The 7723-nt window shown below is 33.6% G+C and overlaps 1 pseudogene; it reads left to right on the top strand.

Moving 5' to 3' along the window:
• Positions 1 to 2952: 2952 nt before the first annotated feature.
• Positions 2953 to 3052, top strand: LOC138828822 (U6 spliceosomal RNA; annotated as a pseudogene).
• Positions 3053 to 7723: the final 4671 nt, after the last annotated feature.

Here is a 7723-nt window from a genome sequence, read left to right as displayed (position 1 = left end):
CATTTGTGTTACAATTAAATATGTCCACCTAATTGTCCAATGCTCCTGGATCAGAGTCACTCCTTCTATCATTCTCAACCAACCCTTTCTCCAAGATTTATTGCAGGTTTTGGACTTCCTTTATTACATGTGTACATTGAGTATTCTAGCTGTACTTGCCCCTTGTTCCATTTTTCATTCATTTTATGTCTTTACTATTATTCCTTTCTGGTTTCAACTTCCTGATAGTCTTTCTGTTAAACTGTCTGTTAATACATTCCAAGGAGTTTCAATCCCACATATACTTGAAATGATGTCAGCTTATATTTCCATAATTCATTCATCTGCAATAACAATTTGCAAGACTGGAGACGTGAAGCTCCAAGACATGATTTTATTCTCATCGTTTTGGAAGATTAATCTTTAGTCAACAAGAAAGTTTAAACATCACTTAGAATTTATAGCTAACTACCAGTTTTTATAAATGGCTTTGTACAATGGTGTGTGATTATTTTATTTTACATGGGATGATATTTTCTACTACCTATAAATTTTGGAAAAATAAGAAAACTAAAATTTACTACTGTAGAGGAATATGATAGCAATAGAAGACAGATTTTATGTTTGTCACATCTCTGATCAGTACTCATATTCAAGACTTAAAGTCATATTTCTTACTATGTTAGACAGATAGGGAAAATATATGATAAGGCAACACATGATAAGGCAACTATTAGTGACTTTTTAAAATGTACCTTCTTATATGATGAAATTTACTTTATTAGCTAATATTTGGGTTTGAATTATGGGAGGCTGAGGTATTTAACACATTTCTGGAAGGCACCTACTGAACAACGCAAATGGTGCGAGATACTATTTCTACACTTTAATGAATGGTTGAACTTAGTGCTGGGTAAACAAATCAACTCTATTGTAACTTGATTCCTACACTTGAAAAACTTAATGTCACTATCATCTACTTGTCAAGTGTTATTTTGGTGAATATGATTATAAAACGTTTATTTGAAAAGGAATATACTTTCAAGAGATTAAATGTATGTTATCATTGGTTTGAGAATGACAACATTTTTAGACTACAGAACCAAGTTTTACTGAAGTACCAGTGTTTTGAAGTACTAAGGGTCTTCTCAATTAATGGTTTTCGAAATTATATTTGAACTCCAAGTCAAGATTTCCTAGCCTTGGTAGAACAATTATGGATCTAACATTCAGGAATTATTTTTCGGCCTACTTATGCTGGACTGAAATCTTACATTCATCATTAGGAGAGTGGTATTAAAAATAATCTTGTGACATTTGTGATTTTGTTTACTCATATGGGCTGGTCATCTGTAAATTGAAAGTTTGAACTACAGTACTTTCTGTCATATTTTGTGATCTCATCTTTCATTTTAAGTTGCCTTACATTTCACAATTGCTTACTGCTAATTCCTGCAAGGAATTGGGGCACTGAAATATTATAGGAAATGAGAAAATGAGATGGGTCTTCAATTACATTCTCTTAGCATGTTGCATGGGCCAAGGTGAGAAGTCTTGCCCATGTTATCTGATGATGCAGGTAACTGGGACCTGATATCCTCATACCCATGGGTACTGCAGAAGAATAATAGCTTTTAGGCATCATATCAGCAAAAATTTTGGTATAATCAGTAAGAACGCTTCAGAAATATGGAAAAAAAACCACTCTGGGACTAGCAAGTTAACACAAGAAACACATCAGCAGTGTAAAATCTCTTCTAGATTAGAGGAAAACAATACTGCTTTTTTTTTTACTATGTGAATTCAGAAGACCAAGAACACTTAGAAGGTATCACAAGTTTATACCGAAGACATTGCATTGATACTTTTTATATTCTAATATATATTCTAAACCTAATTATTTATGTTCCAATCTATTTATGGGAATAATTTTAAATTTATTTGTCAAATTACCAATGAATTCTAGTAAGATTCACTGTGTGAAATTTAAGATCAGCACATATAAATATAAAATATATATGTATATATAATAGAAGAAATTGTTATGCAATGTTCCGTTGTGGTTAGGGCATCAAAGGCAACTCTGTTTTAAAGTATTATTCCATTATCTCTACCTCAGTTTTTGGTAGAGTTAGACCTAAAACTTTACCATTTGTAAATTTACAGCCTGGAGGCAAGAGGAAACACTTTGATTAAAACATTACCAATTTAAGGCCTAATATCGAGGAAAAACATATGGACTTCTCCAGGAGTTATGGAAATATTTGGTGATAGAAAGTCAGTAGTGCAAGTTCCTGCCTGGTTGGATGGTAGACAGGCCAGGATATTAGGTAAACATGAATATGAACATTTTTTTACCTTCTTGGCTTTAGCTAGTTTTGAAATGATAGGAATAATAAACAATTATATTTTGATAAAATACCTTCTATTCTGAAGAATTAAGTCTGAAGTGTTCATATCTCTATGAACCCTTGTAACTAAGATTAGTTTTGTTCCAGTAAGACAATCTATGCTGTCAGGTAAGATATTCTGGTTGGTCTGTTCCTACATGGAAGAAGGGTGAAGGGACAGAAAGACATTTGTACCACTGAGACCTCATTTAGAAAATTTTAAGCTGCAGAAGTTTAGAAGTAGCTCTTAAGCAAGGCTTACTTTGAATCCATTAGCTCCACAAAGCTAACTCAGTTAATAAATAAGTACTTGAAAAGCCATTACCTTTGAACTTAGCTAAAAAGGCTTCAAAATATGATCAAATTTAAAATGAAAACGACAAAATAGTCATTGACAAAAAATTGCAAATATGAGCAATCGACCAAACAATATAAGTTTTTTCCACTATACATAGAAATTTAGAGAAATAAGATCAATAGCATTTTTAGTAACAATAAAGGTTCCTTGTTACAAATAGGCAACCAAGGATGTATGCCTGTATAAAGATTACATCGTTAACTACTTAAATTTAGAGGATACTCCATGCTTCAGCAGCAAGTCTACACAAAATACAACAATACAGACATTAACATGGCACTTGTACAAGGATGACATGAAAATTTGTGAATTATTCCATATTTTTCATTCTTCAAATGCAATGAAAAACAGTTATTAAAAAGTTGATTACAAAAATACAAGTGTAACAAAACCTGTAATTCATAGAATTAAAGGTTAGTTTGACATCAGTGTATTAAACATTCACCTTCGAAAGGCCCTTACATAGCATAACCTTTACAATACTTGAAATTAGATAACATTATCTTTTTATCCCAAAGAAATAAAATAATATAAAGACTTAGGAAAAAGGAATCTTAAACTTTTCCTATATGGAATGTAATCTGAAAGGACACATTTATTAATGAACCTATATATTATAAAACAATGTAGACTTCAAAGTATTATATCTAGAAGACAATGAAATAGATTATGGACTTTATACAAACATAGATACTTTTTTCAGACAATCACCAGGAATATCTTTAATTTCTATACTATTCTTTTCAACAGATAAGATAAAATTAAAAAAATCACAAACTCTGCAGAAATCAATATAGATGCATACAAACAACTCTTGAATACATTTTGTCATCAAAGTCAGGCAATTCACGTGGAAGAATAACATGGAATCCATAAATTTTTAAATTAAGATCTTGCTGTTATTTTGTATTATGAAAATATTTTGTAGGGACAGAAAGGATGGACTGGCACTTTTGAAATTTAAGAAACTTAACCAAACCATGACTACATAGGAGAACAATTTGTACAGCCTTCCACAACTTCAAAGAGTTAGTGATACATAATTATGCTTTTGGCAATATCAAATGCAGTTTCTTCCAAGTTGTTCTTCAGTCTGGTTTGAAATCATGTTTAAACAGAAGGAGATACAGCGTATCTTTGCTATTTCTATCCCAAGAAACAATATTTAAGGAGGTCAAGAGGCCTTTAGTTTGGGGATTGGTATCTGCATCATGATGAAGTAAGAAAGAATCCATTCTGGTATTATTCCACATGTACGCACTGTGCAGGGGTGCCAAGCCATTCAGAATTCTTGCATGAACATCTGCCTTGAGCTACCAACTCATGGACAATGTCAAAATGTCCACTCTAGGATTCCCGATGATGAGGGGTATACTTACCTCATTTCTATACATATGAGTGGCCTTTTTGGAAAGTAGTCTCAGCACTATAGTAAGCCGATTAATTTCAGCATCTCAAAGAAGAAATTTGCATGGATTATTCTCCATTATTTTCTTGCAATTGATACCTTCCTCACGTTTTCATCTTGTTCCTTGTCTTCATCAGAATTGCCTAACCAGAGACTTTGAGTACCAGTGGGAATGAGGTGTCCATGTATTTCCCCAATAGTTCATGTAGGATGAAATGGTCAGAAAAATCCGGTGAATTTTCTGCATGTTTTTTCACCATGATTTATTTTCTCTTTTTCCATTTTTACTATTTTAAATTATGGTAACTGGGGAGTACTGAATTGATAGAGAGCAGATGAAAGATTTTCCTCCGTATTAAAATGCACAGACTGAAAATGAGGGACAGTGGTGTCTTCATATGCAGCTTATTCTAGGAAGGAGAAAATAGGAAACAAAGCCTACTATGTAAATGATTTGGGAAATACAAAGATATAGTGTAAGAGAAATTACTATTCAATATATGAGCTTTAACAGCTTTCTAATAGATCCATTATTTATTGGTAACCAACGTTAGAAAAAAAAATGTATAATGCAGTAGTAAAATAGAAGTCCTTTGTATGACTACCTAAATTCTTGTTTTTTTTAAACACTTGTTTCCATCTAAAAAATTAGGCCTGGGCTGGGAAGGTGGGTCAGTGGTAGAGCGCTTGCCTTGCATGCCAGAGGCCCTGGGTTCGATTCCTCAGCACCACATAAGCAAAAAGAAAAAAGCCGGAAGTGGCGCTGTGGCTCAAGTGGTAGAGCGCTAGCCTTGAGCTGAAGAGCTGAGGGACAATGCTCAGGCCAGAGTTCAGGCCCCACGACCGGACCAAAAAAAAAAAAAAAGTAGGCCTATCTATTCTCTTCAGGTGATTTTGATGATTGAAGATGCTTAATGAGAAGTCAAAATATATTAGTAGTCTTTTGATATCAATTAAATTTCATTGTTTCTTCTTGGAGAATATAATGATCAAAGCAATAGTTCAGAATCAGCAAACAATAGTTCAGCATCATGCTTCCAGTGCAAGTGGATCTCCAGTAAGTAATCCTGTGTACCATTTTCCACAAAGTTTTGTCACAGATACAATCTGCCTGCCTTCTCTAGCTGCTTTCCTAGCCTGGACCTTTTCTTTCATTGTGCAGGAAAAGTGTGATTCAACTGATTTCAGTCAGATCTGTTCCAAGAATTATCAAGGATTTAGATTCTTTTTTAAAAAATTAGTTGTGGGGCCTGAACTCTGGGCTTGGGCACCGTCCTTGAGCTCTTCAAATCAAGGCAAGTGCTCTACCACTTGAGCCACAGAACAACTTCTGTGGTTCTGTTTATGTGTGCTGATTTGTTAAATGGTAGAGCAGAAAGTGAAATGATGCAACCAAAAGTATAAAAGCAAAATAAATTAGGATAATTATGGAGCAACCATATTGTCTCTGAGAATCATGAAAGAGAGAGAGAGAGAGAGAGAGAGAGAGAGAGAGAGAGAGAGAGAGAGAGAGAGAGAGAGAGAGAGAGAGAGAGAGAGAGAGAGAGAGAGAGAGAGAATGTGCAATCACCTAGCTAGCCAAAAAATCCATGCTTCTGATCCATTTACAAAGCAAACAATTTTATTTTTTATTTGTTAAAAGAGATGGAAATAGAATTTATATATTAACTGGAAATTAGTAAATACATTTTTAGTAGCCTACATAAAGAGATATAGCTCTGACCAAATTACAAACAAGAATCTTAATCCTTGGGCTGGGAAAGTGGCTCAGTGGTAGAGTGCTTTTCTTGCCGCTTACTACAGTGCTGAGACTATTTTCCAAAAAGGACACTCCTATGAATACTAGGGATGAGGATGAGTATACCCCTCTTCATCGGGAAGCCTAGAGTGGACACTTAGACATTGTCCATGAGTTGGTAGCTCAAGGCAGATATTCACGCAATTACTGTGAATGTCTGGACATCCCTGCACAGTGCTTACATGTGAAACATTGCAACAGTACAGACACACACACACACACACACACACACACACACACACACACACACAAACACACACACACACATCATCATCATCATCATCATCAGATTTCTTCTTAAGTATTTTTTGTGTATGGTCTTAAGAAGAAATTTACATTACTAACTTGAATTTCTGACAGAACAATATAATCACTATACATCTTGCTTCTATACTCTCAATATTAAATTGCTATCTAAGTATGTGCAATAGATAAGTATAGGAAAAAGTGGGAGCCACACTGGTGGCTCATGTCTTTATTCCTAGCTAATCAGAAAGACAAAATCTGATGATTGTGGTTTGAAACCAGAGCAAGAAAAAAAGTCCATTAGATTCTGGTTTGAAAGTAACAAGCAAAAGCTAGAAATGGAGCTGTGGTACAAGCAATAAAATGCTAGACTTGAGAAAACTAAAACAAAATCATAACAAATTCTGGGACAGAGCTAGGCCCTGAGTTCAAGCTCTAGTATTAGTATTTAACTAATGAAGGAATGAATTAGTTAAAGAATTACCTAAAATAAATTAAGTGGTCACAAGTGGAGGGGCAGATGAAATGTAACTACCATGGTGACTGAATTATGTATTATTTTGTAATAAGGCAAATTATCATTTGTCCTAATCACTAATATTTTATTTGAACTTTTTTGTACAATAAACCCTGAATTTGGCATGCATGTATATGTGTGTGAACGTGTGCACACATATGTGTTTATGTGTGTCTGTGTCTGTGTGTGTGTGTGTGTGCTGTTGCAATGTTGCTTGCCAATATGAACAGGGTGAGGCTGAAAAGAACTGTGTTGCAATGTTGTTTTATTTGTCAGTGTTCTGTCCTGTCATTTCAGTGGAACCACCCTTCTGTACATTTTATTTGTTAATAACATCATCATAATCAAAGCATTTACAACATAAGTTAGATAAAAGCGATCATTTTCAGTTCTTAATATATGTTAGGTAAAAAGATACACATATAATCAGGTAGTAATTTATTGCTGTAAGATGACTGTCAGTACAAAATATGTATTTGAAATCTTAAATTGGTTATATTTTTAATAAATATTCATGGAGTGATTTTGACCGACTTGAAGAAATAGGTATTGCTCTCTGGTTTTTTCTGTGAAAGTCAAGGTGGATAAACACTTTCCAAATTTCTGTTGAAAATAACTTTCTTTGTAATATCATATATATTCACACTATGATAATAAACCCCGTATTTTTAAGGTTTGAATATCGCATCATATTGACTGAAAATCAGTATTGTGGCTATGCTTGTTAGATACATATTTAAAAAAAAAAACAAAAACACGTGTCATCTCCAGATTGTGGATGCATTTGAAGTTGTTTTGTACATACAAATACAAATGTTCCTTCATTAATAGTTCTTTTGTGGGAGTAACGATCACAACTTTAACAAATAAGGCTTTTCAATTATCTTTTCCAATATAAATAACATCCCAGAGCGAGTCTTGCAATTTTGAAAACCATTTAAATATTTTAGTAATATTTTAGTTCATTAACTATACAGCTAAAGATATTTCTGAAATAAATATTGTTAAGATCTGAAAATGTAAGTGT

This window comes from Dipodomys merriami, unplaced genomic scaffold (assembly GCF_024711535.1).
Source record: "Dipodomys merriami isolate MVZ:Mamm:240054 unplaced genomic scaffold, mDipMer1.0.p SCAF_165, whole genome shotgun sequence".
In the NCBI taxonomy this organism is placed as follows: domain Eukaryota; kingdom Metazoa; phylum Chordata; class Mammalia; order Rodentia; family Heteromyidae; genus Dipodomys; species Dipodomys merriami.
This window is presented reverse-complemented; position numbering and strand designations above follow the sequence as displayed.